The 19,836-nt window shown below is 32.6% G+C and overlaps 1 protein-coding gene across 1 annotated transcript in view; it reads right to left on the minus strand.

The window, feature by feature from the left end:
- LOC129940706 (uncharacterized) overlaps window positions 1-15,216 on the minus strand; it is a 62,348-nt gene extending 47,132 nt beyond the window's left edge. The window contains exon 1 of the mRNA XM_056049137.1: window positions 14,507-15,216. The gene's annotated coding sequence lies outside the window, so the exon portion shown is untranslated. The remainder of the gene's footprint in view (window positions 1-14,506) is intronic.
- Between the last annotated feature and the right edge of the window lie 4,620 nt (window positions 15,217-19,836).

A 19,836-nucleotide genomic window follows, 5' to 3' on the forward strand; every position in this document is an offset into this window, starting at 1 on the left:
ACTTTACTGTATGTCCGAAATTGGGCTCAAGGGTAAACTGATGGGTATACCCAAAATGAATGGTATTACGGTTAAATTGTTTGAGGGGAGGAATGCAACTGGCTACTTCATTCTAGCTTTGCTTATGAAAGTAGCGATAAAATAATGGAGACATGAAATCTTACGACGGTGCTCGAGAGATGCAAAAGTTTCAGTAAGACAACGGTCACCTACATTTTTAGAGGTCTCTTTTGAATTCTGTCCAAGAGACTCAAGTGGGTTATAGGAGAACCTGACCAAATATGGGAACTGTACTCAAGTTTTGGACGAATAAAGGCTTTATAAATTATAGCCAGATCAGAAGTGATAAAAAACTTCTTGCATCTTCGGAGAAAACCTAAACGCTTAGCAGCATTTTTGGCGATGTCAAATATGTGATCACTCCACAACAAGTGGTTTATAATGAACATACCTAGGACTAATAGCTGTTCAGTCTCCTCGATGCAAGTACTACTCATGGATAGTGGCATCGGGGGAGGGATACGCTTTTGCGGTTAAATTTTACACCGTTTTTGATTCCCCTGCCTTTGGCAGTCCACATCCGAAGAACGGGGATGAGAATCTTAAAACGAAAATGAAAAGCTAAGGGTACTATCATCCGCGAAAAAATGTAGTGGGTTAGGAATTTCAAACAAGAGATCATTTATAAAAATAATTAAGAGCGTTGGAGACAAAACAGAGAAATGGGGCACATCAGCGTATATTTTGTAGATAACAAATTTGATCCCGTCCAATACTACTTGAATTAAACGAAAGGTTGTTTTTAACTCAACGAAAAGGGGTTAATAAATACCAAATGCATGCATTTTCGATAAGAGAGCAAAATGCCAAACTCTATCAAATGCTTTTGAAATGTCAAGTGCAATAATCTTACTATCTCTAAAAAGATGTAAGGATTTGTTCCTCTGTTCGGTGAGATAAACCATGAGATTACCAGTGGACCCATTCCGACGAAAGCCATAATGCCGGTCATTAAGAAGCTTCCGTTCTTCAAGATATTTCTTAAGCTGAAAATTGATCAGCGTTTCCATGACCTTGGAAAGAAGGGATTTAAGTGCAATTGGACGATGGTTAGACAGTGAGGAGGATTTGCCTTTTTAAGTGACAGGCTGGATAAATGCAGTTTTCCATCTGCTCGGAAAGAGACCGGGAGAATAGGACAGATGGAAAAGTTTACCCAGTGGGTTTTCAGCGTTAAAGAACACCTCTTCTGAACAAAAGCGGGGATACTATCCTGGCCAGCGGTTCTGTGAATGATAAGATTTTTAAGTACTCTTGGAACTGAACAAGCGCGAACGAAGATTCGTCCCATAGAATCGTTTACGTTTTCAAGTACAGGCGGAGTTATTTCACTCACTGGCAGCATCGAGTTAACAGCAAACTGTAAATTGGCTTTATCAATTAAGCTAACATAGGGAGTGTTATTAGAAACGAGAGAAGAAGCCGACGAAGACTTAGTGTTACGCACAGTTTTTACAAATGACCAGAAATGTTTACTACCATTGGGACATTGTAGTATTTTTTGCCGTAATTTCTGGTCATGCAAAATTTAACTCATCGTATATGTCCGTTACAAGTCTTTCTAGCTTGTTTCAACTTATTCCGGTTTTCCTCAGTAAGCTTAGATCTTTTACCCTAATAACCTATTTACAGGTTGAATCAAACCATGACTTTTCCTTGGGTTTAATAGATTTTATCCTATTCGGGATAAAATTTCTCATTCCACAAAGAATTAAGTTTGTAATCAAATCTGTACTGGAATCCACGTCACTAACGAGAAAGCATAGTGACCAGTTAAAGTTCCTGAAGAATTCATTGAGACCGTCCCAGTTGGCTTTCTCATATTGCATGAACAATTTTCAGATTATAGGCGATAATACACTGAAAGTATATTTATTAGGACCAAAAGTAAGAAACAAGTCTAGAGTGTTGGCGGATTGACCTGCAACGTCAGGAATTAAGATCTTTCACAACTAAAAATCTTGAGATCATCGGCATGTAAAAGACACTTTGAATAAGAAATATAATTTGGCAAATAATTAATAAAAAAGATTAAAAAGGAGTGGTCCAAGGTGGTTGCCTTGTGGTACAACTAAAAAGTAATGTATTTAATTTGATAAAACATTACCAATTTTAACATATTGACTGTGTAAAGCCAAATTACTTTTAAGAGAGACGAGTGAATCCCAAGCAACTCAATTTTTGTCAAAGAATCGATTTGCAGGCGAACCAAGACAATAATTCGTAAACAGCGGACCCACCTTTTTCGAATTCTCTACTACCGTAATGTTGATTTTGCATTTTTTTTCGTAAAAACGGAGGGGTTAGATGGGAGCTGTCGGTGTAAATTAGTTTTGAATTTTTGAGTATTGTAAGGAAAGGAAAAAACAATGCGTGGTACATCTGGAGAACTAATATCTGCATGTTAAAGTTCTACTTTGGACCCGGTATATTGGTAAGTATTTAAAAAAAAGCTATTATCATTGTTATACTGTTTAAGGGGACTGCCTTAAGGTTTAGCTGACCAAAATGATAGGAAAATTTAAAGCAAATTCCAATGCAAAAGAGTTGTTTGGATAAAATATAAATTATTTGGAATCGTGGGAAAGTTTAGGTCTATACCAATGCGGAATAATAAATAAAAGATGGATAAAGTGAAGTTATTGGAGACATACTTGCACTAATGTGCAAATTGGTTGTAGAATTTGTACGAAAAGAATGCAACGGTTGCTCTGGCGGTCATTATCCTGGTATCGGTCCTCATTTTAATGACATACAGGCATATAACTCTTCGAAATAAAATTAACACTGCTAAAAAAACTTTATTTTTAAAAACTCGAATGAAACCTTTTATTGAGAAAAAAAACAATATTTGAAATAATTGGACATATAGCAAAAAAGGGTACTGCAAAGTAAACGAAGCTCCTGTTTGATTGTTGGTGTTTCTTTCAATAATTTGACCTACATTTCATTGAAAACGTTTCCATGGAGAACAGTATTAAAGTGAATTAAAATAGAACTTAAAACTAAATGAACCCTTGTAGAAATTTCACTGAAATGCTATATTCTAGTCCCTTAGAAAAACCCAGTACTTAGTTGAGTCTGCAACAAATAGAATTAACAAAGGCTTAAAGTTAAATTTCAGTTTAATCTATCAAATTTATTATTAAGTCTACAGCAAAGAAGTGGAAAATCTTAAAAATTGCATTTTGAGTTATATTTTTATTTTAGACCGTAACAAAATACTTTCCTATTTTGAATATATCAGGTGTTCAAGGCATCATTACCAAAAATAAGGTTCTGTTCCTATTGTTATGGCCAAAGCAGTATACAAAAGTATAGATCAGTTGGGTTGATGTAACTTTTCTATAATAGAAATGTTTTTTACCATAGCCTTATACACAACGCATTAAGCTCCACCACGGACAACTTTTAATTTTTTAACGTCAGAAGTGACAGCAATAACTTTAGTAAATTGACATTGGGCGCATTCACTAATGTAGTCACTACGTACGTACTTACGTGATTGGCTACTTTAAACAATAAAATGAGTTAAAATTTCCCTCTCGACGCAGTGTAAAAATTTTGGCTACAAAGTTAGTGAACAGCTATTTTGACGCTTTACAGTCAGCTACTCGGTTAATACTCAGGAATTAAAAATGAAAAAAGAGGCTGGGATGCTACCCACGCTGATAACTTCCCATCCCGTCTGTCGATTTGTCTTGCTTTAAGGTTCGTAGGTTTTCGTGTTTGGTTAAAAAAGTTGACAGTTGAATTATTTTTAAAAAATTTAAAACTACCAACAATATTTTTCATATAAAGAAATAGTTTCGCTCGAAAATCTAGTTTTACTAAATAGATTTTTAGTGGAAAACAATTTTTTACCATTTTTAGTAGCATTTCTTATATTTTGATAAATGCAAAAAATTTGAGAGATATCAAGAACCGAATATCAATGGTTCCCAAATTTGCTAACTATTTTTTGTAGATTTTAATATTGTATGAAAAAACGGACTGTTGGATTTTTATAATAAAAAACTACTAAATATCGAAAACAATATTTTCTGTGAATTAAAAGTAATTTTGAGCACTATGTTTTAAATTTTTGAAAAGCTATTTGAGTCAAAAGTAAATTTTTACCAAGTTTTAGTATTCGGTTTTTATTTTTTGTAAAAAAAACTGTCAATTCAATTTTTCTCGAAACTTTTTTAAATCTTTGAAACAATATTTCTTATAAGCAAACATTTGTTGGAAGATAATATCTCAAATTTTTAAAAAGACATTTGTGTCGAAAATCAATTTTCACCAACATTTTTATTTTTTTTTAGGTTTTATCAAATTTTTTCCGAATGTTGAAAACAATATTTTTTAGTTTTTGAAAAGGTATTTGAGTCGAAATTCAATGTTTACCAACTTTGAGTAATTTTTTTAGGTTTTTAGTTTTTTTGTAAAAAAAAACAAACTTTTGTTTGTAAAATATTCGAGGTGACAAATATCTAGGAACCTTAAATCTAGGAACCTTAAATCGTCGAGAAATGTCAAAATTTTCAATTCGAAAAATCGGAACCATTCCAATATTTCCTATGGGAAGTTAATAAATCGTTTTTTAAATTTGAAAACAAAAAAGATTATTCGAAGTTATCAAATCAAAAATATTTCTTATTTTATATATTTGATTTTTGTCAATAATATGACAGTTCCGGAATGACTAGATTTGTAGTGTGCTTTTGCAAGCTAGTTGAATTTTAACTACGCAGTCACTAGCTTTTGAAATGCGCCCATTAACCGAAATCAATTTTGAGAAAGTAAAAGTGTTCTTTATTTAATCAAAATGAACTTCATTTATTACTGAAAACAGTTTACATTTCTATTATTTTTGTATTTTTGATTTTGTTTAATTTAAGTCTAGATCGCACATTTCTGCTAAAATCATTTCGTCAATAAGTATAAAGCAAATAATGTAAATTGACATCAATCTATCGCACGTGTAATATTGAATAAATCAATCTGCCAAGTCAAAGTCTGACTTTTACCCAAAATATCCACATTCATAATGTGTTCATAACAAAAATATCCATAATAATATCTACGCATATGTAACTGGAACTACAATATTTATAAATGCAAGTCTAAAGATCAACCCTTTTATTACTCAGTAATTTATTCTTAGATTTAATTCAATAAAAATGTAAACAAAAAGAAACGAACTAAACAATAGAAAGCAAAAACAGCAACATTTCTAGTAAAAAAAAATAAAACAATAATAAATGAGTATTATGCACTCTAGCGCTAGAGGGCGTATACTTATTTAAATTTAAATAAAACTTAGCTCTCGTTCAAAAGTGCATTTATTTTCATGGCGCACAAAATATTGATTATAGTTGTTGTTGAAAATTACGTCAACATTTTACTATACAATTTTCTAAGCAAATCAGCAATGTCTGTTGTATGTAGCAATGTGGTTGGTTGGTTTATTAGTCATAATCAGAACTTTTGCACATTATATCTTTATATTTGATTTCATTTTGGAAACTCAAACAATTGAAATTATTCATTTGACTATTTTTTGAGTTCAAATGTTTTGTTTTCATTTTTTAATCTTTATAAACAATTTTTGGTTAAATATTCTAGCGTGTCAACTACAAATTTCAAATGACAGCACCAAATTTATTGAAGTTAATTATGTTTAAGTGAAAAAGTTTCGAAAGTATTTTAAGTCAAATTTGACATAAATTTCATACTTAGAGACCCTTTCAGCAATATTTGCAATATGTTTCAAAGAAATGGGTGAAGATTGCAAAGGTTGAAACAATAGCAACTCATAAGAACCACTTACGATTTTTAATTTGAGATTTATTGAAATTATCTTAAAAAAAAAACAACAAATGCCTTTGAAATAAAGTAAATTATTAGATCATGCTACTTATTCCTCTTACTTTTAGAATATTTCTGAATTTAAAGCACAAAACCAGTCAAAGTTTAGCTTGTCAATAATTTAATTTAAGACAAGAATATTTAATTTATGGAAATCTTATCGTGTTTTTCTCTCAAGCTTCAATATTTTTAGTACCATTAAACCTATCTATACATATCGTAGGATTTTGATACGTACAGGGTTTTTCAACAGGGACGCTTCAAAAGCAGAGCCATAGGGATAGCAAATGACGCCATATTTCTTGCCGCTCTTTTGACATTTCTCTTCAGCAAGGTTTGCTATTTCATTGATTTCACTTTTGTAAAGTGCAATAAGGCTAACTTTTGAAAGGTGGTGTTATTTCACTTGGCCTTATTTCACGGCACCCAAACATTGTTAAAATGCATTGCAAAAATAAAAAGTTTTGTTCCAATCAGTGACAATTCACTAAACTGCAGAAATAATTTGAGCTTTTGGACAAAATGTTTGATTTGAAGATTCGAAAGTTGTGCATTGCTCAAGATCTACTGAATATAATGAAGATGTTGTCCATATTTCTCGTTCATTTTTGGAATAAGACGTTTTACAAACGTCATTACACTGTATTTTCAGTATTAAAACAAAAACTCAAGTCGGTTTCTTAGAAAGTATTTAAATTGAATCAAAATAATATGGAACATTATTTTCATCCTTTTTTAAAAATGCCGACATTTTAAAGAAAAATTGTAGCTTTTGAGGCTTGGGAAATCGAAGAATGGTTATTGATAAGCTTCTTCATTCTCGACAAGTTCCTGTTTAGTGCAATTTTATGAATGAACATTATTTATTCAAAAATGAGGCTGGTCCATTTTTAAAATGAATGGAAATCGAAAGATATAAATGTGACCAATTTCAGTTTTTTTATCCCAGGAAAAATAAAAAATAACTTAAACTTGGTGAAGAACCTTACTTATACTTCCACTTTAAAGATAAAAGGCATACCAATGCTTATAAATAAGCTCAAATTTCTCCAATCAGTTTAGGAATTTGTGCTAATGCATTGGCTGTTTCCTTAAAAATTATTTTGAACCGTTCACTTGCAAATTACGAGTTTTTAAAAACTTGGAAACGTTTTACAACTAGGTATAATTACGTTTACAAATCAAGAAGTAGGCAAGATGTTTCAAACCATCGTCCACTTTGTAAAATTGATACGATTCCCATATCGGAAATGTTTTGAAAAGAAAGTCTATGAAAAATTAACACCTTTTTTTAAAGCAATCATTTCACCATATGCAACTAACCTTACTATTTTTAGTAATTTAGTCCTGAATGTACTTGAGAAAGGTTATCCAGTATGATGTTGTCTATACTGACTTTTCCAAAGCATTTGACAGAGCCAATCATGATGATTTGCTTATGAAGATAAATAAAGTAGGTTTTTACTCGAACTTTATAAAATAGCTAAATTCATACTTAAGGGATCGTATTCAGTACGTTAGTCAGGGCTGGATTGAGGGGAGGGCAATCGGTGCGGAAGCCCCACGGCCTCCACAAACGGAGGCCCCCACAATAGTGACTTCGGTAAATGCTTGTTTAAAACTCCAACTAGTTACACTAGTAAACATCTTTTACTTTGATATGTATTTTGTTTTTGGTCTATTACCTTAACCTACAGCCTACAGTACTTTGTACATATATACATGATTATTTAATTATATTAATCTTAAGTAACGGAAATCATTGATCTATATTTGTTTACTCCAATCAAGCAATCAGTGAAATAACAAAATCATATGACAATGCTGCAAGCATGCGTAGCAAATAAAAGGGGATGCAGGCTCTTACTTCGGAGATAAATCGTTTATCGGCGTTCGTACCTTGTTCTGGTCATTCTTTAAATTTAGTGGTAAAAGCAGCAGCTAACTCTTGTCCATCGGCTGTTCAATTCTTTGATTTCGTGCAGAATTCGAGCACCATCGGAGAAGAAGAGCTGCCAGTTTTTAGTCTTGCAAAAGTTCAGCGACACTCGTTGGTCTTATCGAGCTGAAGCTACGAAAGATTTAGTCAACCGCTATTCGAAAATCGAAGAAGCTCTAACCAGCATCTCTTCCAATAAAGAGCAAAAAGACATCGTGAAGAATGAAGCAACGCACCTTCTAAAGAAAAGTGGTCTCGAAACCGTTTTGTTTACAATATTTTGGAACGATATCTTGGAGCGATTCAACGCTACAAACAAAATGTTGCTTACCAGCACCAGAACGAAAAATGTGAGGTTGAATCCGCTCGATTACGGGAAAGCACAAGACGCAAATCTGTCACCCAAGGAAAAATACAAAGAAAGATTGCATGCCTATGAAGCTGTACGTTCAAGATTTGGATTCCTGAATCACATCGAGAAGATGGATGCTGAAAATTTGCACGCTGCAGCAGAGGCATTGGTGAAAGTGGCCTAGTCTTGGCAATGAGTTGGTTCTTTTTGTTGACTCATACAAAAAGGAAAAGGACTATGGAACAGAACAATCGCCGGAACTATTTTACTACCAAATTGTTGACAATCAAAATTGCAAAGCTACATTCCCAAACCTTGAAATTGCGTTGAGAATGTCTTTGGTTTCGGTGGTAACAAATTACAATGGAGTGCACTCGTTTTCAAAAATGAAAATTATAAAAAATAAGCACAGTGATACAAAACCGTCTATCGAAGCTCTCTCTCCTGAGCATTGAAAGTGATTTACTCCGAGAACTGGATTACAACGAAATCTTCAACAATTTTTCAGCGAAAAAAGATCGGAAGGTTCCGTTCGTTAACCCTAAAATTTAATTTCAGATAATTCTTTTTTCTATTTATATTTACAGCGAGTATCATTAATATTCGGTTTTTATTCTTAAACATACTTTTGGTGTTTTTCTCGTAGTAAAAGTTGAATTTGGGTTTATTATTTGGAAATTTTATAAATTAATATATTATTCCTTTAATATTTCATTAAAAAAATGATGCAATCACTCAACCGTGGCATGATGGTTAGTGCGTTGGACCTCGTTTCACCAATGCCCTAGCGAGAGAACTTCGTTCGAGTGACATAGCCCCACCAAACAACAGAAACCTGACAAATACAGACATTGACCAACACTTACAACAGATGGACGTAAAAATAAAACGAACGATGGAACGGACAATTCCGAAGTACAAACAACGGGACCGAATGGACACTTACAGAGACGCGACAATTGACGCACTACGTAGGCACAAGAGTGGCTTACTGACAAGACCCAAAAACTTGTACAGACGACTTATAGAGCCACGCGACTTGGAGGTTAGGACACTGAAGTCGTCAATAAAAAATGTCAATCTGTTGATTAAGGAGAACTACAATTAACAAGTACTGGGACCGCAAGATCCGATCAGTTAATTAATTAAAAAAACAATAATGACCTTCCCTGTCTTAAACTCCAAAGAACTGAAGAGATCAGAGATCAGAGACGTACTTATGACAGCGCAAATAGATCCAGAGGAAGCCATCTTTGACGATGACTTTTACATAATTGAAGATCCGAAGGAAAAAGTAGAGGCGGTGGGAGCTGCTTTCCAGCAAGTGTACAAGGTGAATGTTAGCATTCGCCCCAACCACGAACTGGAAAACAGAGCCCTACTTAATCACTTTTACCTTCAAAATGATATGACACAATGGCGATCTGAGAACTGCGGTTTCATGCGGTTCAATGACGATTCCTTGGCAAATGCCATAATCGCCGACCAAACGGAACCAAGTCTCCTGTTAATGACTAAGGTTGAGCTTCAGCTCATCTTCAATTCAATAAATAATAAAAAGTCAGCTGGTGTGGATAGTATATCCAACGTTGTACTAAGACATTTACCAATGGAAGCAATTGACATTTGCACCACACTCTTCAACAATGCACTGAATAATGCATATTATCCAATGCATTGGTTCATCCTCTCCCGCAAAAGGGAAAGGACAACTCCAATCCGCCAAATCTTCGGTCGATAAGTCTTCTTCCGAGCAACAGCAAAGTTTTCGAAAAGATCATCAACAAGGCTCTGACTAAGTGGGCAGCGGACAAGAAAATAATTCCGGATAAACAGTTCGGGTTTGAGGCGGGTCATGACACAATTCATGCTGCGTCTTAACTCGTTTCTGATATCCAATGGAATAAATCAAAACAACAATGCACAGGTGCTGTTCTCGTTGATTTGGAAAAGGCCTTTGACACCGTATGGTTAGAGGGTCTTCACCACAAACTGAGCAGGCTTGGCATAAGCAAGCCATTGTTGTATATACTTTATGATATGCTTAACGGTAGAAAGTTTGTTGTCAAAAGTGGCAATGTAACTTCTACCACAACATTCTCAATTAGAAATGGTCTTCAACAGGGAGCGGTGAATTCGCCGATTCTCTTCAGCATTTACACCAGCGATCTGATAGGTAGTCTTACAAAGGTAATTGCGTACGCCGAGGACCTAATTGCGTACAGAACGGCCCGAAAGGTTGAGGTTATTAGAATTCTCTTGCAGCGTGATTTCGACAAGATTCAACGATATTGCGACGACTGGAAACTAAAAATAAATGTCCAGAAGTCAGAGACAATTCTGTTCCGGACTCCATTGACTAGGGCTACTAAGAATACGTGCAAGAATTGGCGCAAGATGGTCATCGTTGATCTTCACGGGCAGCCATTAGCGATCAAAAGTGTAGTGAAGTACCTCGGTATCTGGTTAGATTAGTATTTATATTTCGACAGACATATAAATGCTGCTTTGACCAGGGCCAGAGGAGCCTTCGCTCTGACGAAACGACTGTTTTTTAGCAGTCGGCTTGACCCCAGAGTGAATGTAATTTGCTACAAGGCCCTCATACGGCCAATGATCGTTTATGGTTTGGTTGTCTTGTGTGGTTCAACGTTGCCCCTTCCCAGATGGAGAAGTTTCGGGTGTTCGAGCGGCAGTGTTTACGACGCTGTACCGGCTTATATCGAACAGCCGAATCTTCTTATGTGCATTACTATTCAAACGAGGTCCTATACAACGGGGCTCGAATCAACAGAATTGACAATTTCGTGATAAAACTCGTTCGAGGTCACATTGCAAGAGCTATGTCTTCGACCAACAATTTAATTTTCGGGGCGTTCTATCCGAACGACGAGTATTTTGAGAGTGCACGCTTGAGCGGCTTCATTCCCCCAGAGGCATTCCTCTTTTTAGATAGATGCGGTCTGATACAGGATAGATTGGCAGTTCCGTTAATCTACCACGTCAGACGAAGAACCGTGGATAGGCGACTCCTGTACAATCGGGACGTCATGGCACAAGGCGGAGCAGAGCTCCTTCGGTTCAGTAGGGCTGTGTCCGAACGGGAGCGAACTGATAGAGTGAAGCAGGAGAACCAGTTTTGGTGGCTTCAATCGGCACTTGATATTGGGTAGTCGGGATGGGGTTGTAAGCCTTGGCCGGCTTACATACTTGTTTTATAGTTTTAGGGTTTAGTTTTAAGTAGAATAGGCATGGTGGCATGAAAAAAAAAAATTTAAAAAAAAGAAAAAAAAAAAACAAAAAACAAAAAATTAAAAAAAAAAAACATTAAAAAACATTAAAAAAAAAAAAAAAAAAACCTTAACCCAATCAAGAATTTGTGGGAAGAATTGGACCTTCGAGGTCGCGAACACCCTGTCTCGCCAATGAGTACATTTACGGCTTCAAGAAGAATGGATCAAAAAAGGCATTGAATACCTTCAAAAAATTATATAAAATATGCCCAATCGACTGGACGGAGTTTTATCCAATTAAGGGTATCCAACAAAATATTAAAATCGATGGTAAGGAAGATTAATTAAAAAATTAATATAAGTATGTAAACAAAACTGAATATTAATGAAGTGTTATTTTTTGAGTTATCGTATTCTTTATTTATTTTATTTTGTAAATTTGCTATTTTAATTAAAAAATGTACATATATAGGAACTCTAAGTCCGGCCCTGGTGTTAGTATTAATAACTTTAGTTCTGCATCGGTATAGTATGTTACGTAGGGTGTCCCGCAAGGAAGCCAACTTGGTCCCCTTCTTTTTTTATTGTTAATCAACGATATTTCTGATATACATATTTTTAAATTCAAAGTGTTTTATGAACGCGGATGATTTAAAAGTTGTGCAAAAACTGAACATATTTGTTTTCTTCTGCAAAAAGATCTTGATCTTATATCGGACTAGTGTTTAAATAACTTTTTACATTTCCAAATGCCAAAGCTTAAGGTTTTCTCGAAACCGTTGTCCAAATAATTGTATCTATAAAATGAATCATATGTCCGTTAATATCTATAAATAAGATCTTGGTGGGATTTTTGGAAAAAAAAACTTGACTTTGTAAAGCAGACAGATTTTTTAGTTGCTAAAGTCAGTTCAATGCTGGGATTCATATTGCGTAACTGATTGTTCACAAATGTAAGCTTTAATTGGGATTAATTTTGCTGCGAGATTGCTTCGAAACCAATCGTTTTTTAATGTTCCATATCATAGAACTGCCAATTAACTCTGAAACAGGTGCTTAAGAGAAACAAATACTGCTTATTGTTAGTTTTAAATAACTTAACTTGTGTTAATGTTTAAAATAAAGTATAAATTACATTATAAAGTAATCACAAAAGTACCTAATGTTACTTTGTTTGATGAATAAACTAAACCAGACAAAACCTTAAAGATAGAAATCGTGAAGATATCGAGTACAAACACCGAATTGATCTTAGAACATTTCATACAAAGAAAAAAGCCAATTAGCTGATATCGTTTTAAAAATTTTAATAGCATACTTTTTGCATTACAATAAATTGAACATTCATTGATATTTTTTAAAAAAAATTATATATTTGTTTCTTAAATTCTTAAGTATCAAAATGAAACCTATTATTGGAAAACCCTCTTATTAATTGATATTCATTTTCCTTCAAGGTAAGAGGCGTGTGAAATATGTTAATTTTGCAACCTACTAACATATGCCTCCAATTTTGTGAATAAATTATAACTTTAAAAACATAAAAACTATTATTAAAGCCGGTTTTCGTTTATATGGGGCAGTAATAATTTGTTTTATTTCTTAGCAACACGTTCTCATAAGATTTTTCTTTTTCTTTGACCAATTCAAATAGTAATTAATTATGTATTTATATAACCATGATCGCCTTAAGGCATAAAACCACTTAAAAGTTACCTGCACTTCAAGTGGATACAGCAACTATTAATTTAGTCATTAGAACAAAATATTCCGGTACCAAAAGCATGCCCAAAAGAAATCGAAATATAGGGCCTTATAGAATTTTTAAATATTCCAGAACAATTCCATATATGTAAATAGTTAACTTTTAAATTTTGTTTCAAAGACATGTAAGAAGCTAGTCAAATTCAGTTTTTAACAAAAAAATCAGTCAATAAAGCGGACTTAAATGTGTTCTCATAGAACCATAGGAAGAATAATATCTTAAATCGGTATTTGCAACAATTGGGAGCAAAAACTTTAGCATGCAAACTTCTATCATTGAATTCATACAACTGACTGACTTGACTAGGGTACTTTACTCAAGGCCTCCTCCATCCATAGGCCATCATCACTTCACTATCTTTATTTTAAATTAAACAAATCAGCGACACAAAGAGAATTTGTTTTTATTTTCGTTATAATAATCAACCTAATGAAATAAGTAAAAAATAAAAATAATATCAAAACGTTTGTAAAGTGAATGTTGTTATGTATTTCATATGACAGACATGTGGATTATTTTATTTTTATACTTATTTTTGTTTTTCGTATTCACAACCACCAACCAACCACTAAGATCCATCCAGCTTTATCCAGGGTTGCCATGCCTTGAAGTAGCTCAAATGCCCAATTTGAAAATATTTGTAACCCAAAGTCGGAGCCGAAAAAGGAACTTACATTGGTGGGTACTTCTTTAAGAACTATGCTGAACAAAACATGACAGTCAATGGTGGACGCTGTAAAACTGTGAAGGAGCTGTGGTTTCGACAAGATTGTGGTGGCACAAATTGCCACACGGCTCGTGCTATGATTGATTTATTGAAGTAAACGTGTGGTAATGCCATAGTTTTTCGTGATAGACCAGTGAAAAGACTTCCATCAGTTTTTTTCATTCCATTTCAAAGTTATATACCTCAAAAAAACGTTCTTTACTTTTAACTGGCGCCCAACGTTCGATTCAAAAGAGTTTTTTTTATACTTGTAAACATTTTCCAAGAAAATCAAACATAGTCTAATTATGATTGGTCTGCCCTACGTGTGCGTATTTTCATAAAAACAAAAATACAGCCTAATTTCTCATAAATAACACAATCTGGCAAGCCTATCTTTATCTAATTATGTAAGCTTTGTGTATATGATTTGCATCTAGCAACTGCTAGTCTTGAGTTATATTTATACGAATATGTTACATAGGCTTTAGAGACTAGACAAAAAAAAAAGATCTAAAAAGCTCTTTAAGGCTCAGAGCGTACAAGACACTATCTATCACGTTAATGAAGTAAAAAATAATAGAAATAGTGAACTTACTCTTTATAGGCGCTATCAAAAATGATAATTGGTTCATATGTTCATCTCGTTCTATCACATTCTTTTTTAAACTATCGATAATAGGCACCCGCAGCAGATTCAAACAAATAAAAAGTTTATAAAAATCCAAATAGTGGTTCAATAAAATGTCGCTATTTCACCGATGGAAACTTTATTGGCCAACAAATAAACCAAAATAAAAACAATTGAACTTTTATTGCATTTTAATTAGGTTCGATGGACACACATGTAGATATTTAAGTCACATAACAACACGTTGTTGCGTCCCGTATCGTCACTCGTCGGTGGATCTTAAAGATACACTGTTGGTAATATCTCACGAAAAATAATTTCAACAAAATAAAAAGAACTTTAAACAAATGACAACAAACTATTTTATTATCTTGTTTTAGAACAAGTTTCTATGGAATGAGCTTTTATATCAAATACAAACAACAACAACAATAAAACGAGGATCGTATTCGCAATTCTTTGTTTACTTTTGATAATAATTATTCCTATCTTATAGATACTTTATAATGAACGATAGAATCCGAAACAAAAAATGTAAACAAAGAAAGAGAGAGCTGATGCACGAACCAGTTCAGTTCTTTGCAAAAATTTCGAAACGAAATTAAAAGCTGTTTTCTGCGTGAAGCGTGAGATGTTTGACGAAAGCAACGACGACGACGACCGAACAACTCAAACTCTCAGCTGGTACTGTTTTGATTTTCGTTTGCTTAGCTTTTTGACTAAAACAAATTCAATTAATTCAAACCTAAGAAATTATATAAAAATAAATTCGCTTACACTACGCGCTGCCCCATAATTTTGCGTGGTGAAGGCGGTTAAGTCTGTGAGTCTCTAAGTCTCTAAAAGTTTGCAAAGATTAATCTCTTTAAATGTTTTTATTTTAAATTTTGAAGAGAAAATTAAGAGATATTTAAACATGTGTAGCTTTTTTGTACAAAAAGAAATAAATAAATAAATCAGTCTTTATGTACAAAATAATAAATAAAACTAAATATAAATAAAAGAATGTCTAAAGAAGCAAAAATAATCTAAGAAACTAAATAATAATAAATTCTTCTTTATCTTCATCGTTATGTGCTTTTTAGAAATAATAATTCATGCAAAATTTAAAGATTTCTGACAAGAACAAAATTACGTGGAGAATGGTTTATGCTTTCTTAAGTGAGAAATTAATTAATATTATTTGATAATTGGAATTTTTAGATATCGACATATACAAATTTGACTACGAAGCTTTGTATTATAGTTTTTAAAAAATAAATTTAAGTTTTGTAATAAAAATTTCAAATATCATTTTCAAGCTTTAACTCTGAATTAGTAAAAGTCCTTGCAAATATATTTAATACCAAAAACAAAATGATCTTTCATTAACCCACTGCCTCTAAAGCTTTGCTTTACCAGTACAAATATGTATGACAAGTCTTTTATCTAGAACTAGAGCAGTAATATTTCAATTTCTTGTCAAACATTCCAAAAACATTTAATTTAATAAATAATAAATAAAACCAACCCATTTTCGACATAAATTATTATATATTTTTTAAAATTTTTGTTCATTCAAATTTTAAATAAGATTTATTAATGAATCCTTAAAAAAGAACAAATTTGAAAATACAGTAGGAGTCATATTTTTAGTATTCTTATGTTTTTTGAAAATATTATTATAAAAGCATATGATGAAATATACAAAAATTAGAATAGAAGGATCAGATTAGTAAAAAAAAAAGGCTGTGATGCGACCCACACTGAACACTTCCCGTCGCGTCTGTCGATTTGTCTTGCTTAAAAGTTTGTCTATATGTATTTTTACCAAATTTGTAAAAATTACTGAATATTGAAAACAAACTGTCAATTCGAATTTTTTAAAAATTTTACCAAATGTTGAAAACAATATTTCTTATAAGATAAAATTAGTTTGAAGCCAATATTTAAAATTTTTGAAGAGATATTTGAGTCGTAAATCTATTTTTACCAACTTTTATACATTTTTTTTTCAGGTTTTTATTTTTTGTAAAGAAAACTGTCAATTCGATTTTTCTCAAAACTTTTCTTAATGTTGAAAATAATATTTCTTATAAGAAAAAATTAGTTAGAACCTATTGTCTCAAAGTTTTTAAAAGATATTTGAGTCGAAAATCATTTTTTACGAATTTTTGTTAATTTTGTTTCGGTTTTTAATTTTTTTTACAAAAACTGTCAATTCGATTTTTCTCAAACTTTAACTGAATGTTGACAACAAAATGTTTTGAAAGATAAAAGAAAATTAAAGCCAATATCTCAAAGTTTTGAAAAGATATTTTAGTCGAAAATCAATTTTTACCAACTTTTATTAATTTGTTTGTTCAGGTTTTTATTTTTTAACAAAAAACTGGCAATTCGATTTTTCTCAAAATTTTATAGAATTTCAAAACCTTTATTAACTTCCCATAGAAAGTTATTGTAATGGGTCCGGTTTGTCAAATTGAAAATTTTGACATTTCTCGACGTTTCAAGGTCCCTAGAGTCGAAATAAAAGATTTTTAGAAAGATGTCTGTGCGTGCGTGTGTACGTATGTTTGTACGTCCGTACGTTCGCTACGTTTTTTCCTCCTCTATAGCTCAAGAACCAGAAGAGATATCGATTTCAAATAAATTTTCTTTTACAGATAATAAGGCAGAAAGATGCAGAAAGGGCTCTCAAGAAAATTTCGTGGGTGGTTTTTTTACCATAGCAGTTTGAAAAAAAGGTGAAAGTGTTGGTTAACCCTAAATATCTTACGAACCAAAAACGCTAGAGACTTGAATTAAATTTTATATAATATATTGTAACGTGATACCAAACAGGTATATTTAAAAAAAAAATCAGTATATGTAACTGTTTTTTTATAAATTAATAAAACTGAAAAAAAAAATTTGCCACCTTCAAAATTTTACGACTGAAATATAATTTCATCTCTAAAACAATTTTGTGCAACGAAGAATAATGTTTTTGACATCTGATACAATTTTGAGAAAAATCTAATTGACATTTTTTTTTATAAAAAATAAAAATCTAAAAAAAACATTACTCAAAGTTCGTAAAAATTGAATATCGATTCAAATATCTTTTCAAAATCTTGAAATTTAGGCTTAAAGCTTATTTCATCTTATAAGAAATTTGTTTTCAATATTTTGAAAAATGTTGAGAAAAATCGAATTGACAGTTTTTTTACAAAAAATAAAATCCTTACAAAAAAAATGTAAAAAAGTTGGTAAAAATTGATTTCGACTCAAATATCTCTTCAAAAATTTTAAATATTGGCTTCAAACTAATTTTATCTTATAAGAAATATTGTTTTCAACATTTAGTAAAATTTTTAAAAAATTCGAATTGACAGTTTTTTTACAAAAATTAAAACTCTAAAAAAAAAAAACAATACTAAAACTTGGTAAAAATACAAATTTTTTTGAGAGCCCTTTCTGAATCGTTCTAAATTTTTATCTGTTTAATAAAATTTATTTGAAGTCGATATCTCTTCTGATTCTTGAGATATGGACAACGAAAAAAACGTCTCGAACGTACGGACGTACGAGGTAATAATATTCTTTTAATGATCTATATTTAAAAAAATTAATTAGTCATGGCAAAAGGAAAATGGTTCTAAAAGGAAAAATGGAGTCTGATCTTGAAAATGAAGTCAAAAGGGTGGACGGTAACAGACATTTTTAAGTTGTTAGAATGCTCCAGGAAGCTGGTTTATAATGTCCTTCGTCATTTAAAAAAGTTTGGAATGATAAAAAACGTAAACAAAAATCCGGGCCAAAAAGACAACTACAAATGAAGATAGAATTATATAAATAATTATGGACCAAGGATCCGTTTAAGAACTCCAGTGTCATTCGAAGCGAACTTTCAACGAACTGTGGAGTAAATGTTTCCTCAAGGACCATAAGACGCCGATTAAATGGAAACAATCTATATGGGGGCGTTGCTCAGAGAAAACCGCTTGTATAAAAAAAAACTTAAAAACAAGGTTACAGTTTGCCAAAGCTCACCTAGAAAAATTAATTAGTTTTTGGAAAAACGTGTTCTAGAGCGATGAACCCAAATTCTGCCAGTTCGGAACGGATGGGAAAAAATATGTATGGCGTCCAAAAAACAGGGAATATGATCCAAGGTACACCATTAAGACGGTAAAACACTTTGGAGGCAACGTTATGGGCTGGCCTGCTTTTTCATGGCACGGCGGGCGGAGTTGGCCCCATCGTAAATATGTACACCAAAATGGACCAGAACGTGTACAGAGATATCCTGTTTTATCATATGATACCCTACGCAGAAGACAATTTGCCGCTATTATGGTGCTCCATGCACGACAACGACCCTAAACACCTTTCAAAGTTAATGAAGTGTGCCTTAGGTTGAATAAAATCGACGTTTTAAAGTGGCCAGCACAATCATCATTTTTCAGTTATCCACTCATGCACGTCTTTCATTGGTGGTACTATAAGGTTGAGCCTGTCTCTTAGACTATTCCGAAACTCTCGTAGGCCTTCGGGTTGTCTTTTAACCTTATTTTTTGCAATGTTTGGATTTAATTTCATTACAGAAATTATTGTTGAAAATTTTTCTTTGTGTAATAATAATAATCTTTTATTTATAACACAAATATTCAAATAAATTAGTTTTTACTTATATTATGCTAACAACAATTAACCAGCCAGACATCAAATAAAAAATCCGCTACATTTTATATGCAGATCTGAATTGTAAGGAATGAATAAGTTCATGTGATAGAAGAATACCGCGCAGTATTCCCGACGTTACTGACATACACAGATTCACTTCGAATGAATAGTGATTAGTGAAAATTCAGCCATAGACCAGGAGTAATGGGTTGTGTCGATGGCACGCACATTAAAATTGCTTCTCCAAAAAAGTATCCCCAACATGCGTACTAAAATCGTAAAGGATCTTACAGCATAAAAGCAATGATAGTAAGAAAACTCTTTTTCAGCAATTTTGTCTATTAATTTACAAGTTTTGTTTTAGGTTTGTGACGATACGATGAACATTCGTTTCATCAACGCAAAATACCCTAAATCAACTCACGATGCCAATGTTTTTAACATGTCAACCCTAAGGGTAAATCTGGAAAGGGAAACTAAAAGAGGACAATCAAATACTTTCCTTTTAAGTAAGATTTCAAAGAATAGAACATTCGTTACAACATAAAAGAGCTGGGGTGGAATCGGCTAAGGTGACTAAATTGTCTATCATTTTTATTCCGTCTGTGTAAGATGATTCAACTCAATTCAATTCGTTTGAACAATTTCAG

This window comes from Eupeodes corollae, chromosome 1 (genome assembly GCF_945859685.1).
Source record: "Eupeodes corollae chromosome 1, idEupCoro1.1, whole genome shotgun sequence".
NCBI lineage: Eukaryota > Metazoa > Arthropoda > Insecta > Diptera > Syrphidae > Eupeodes > Eupeodes corollae.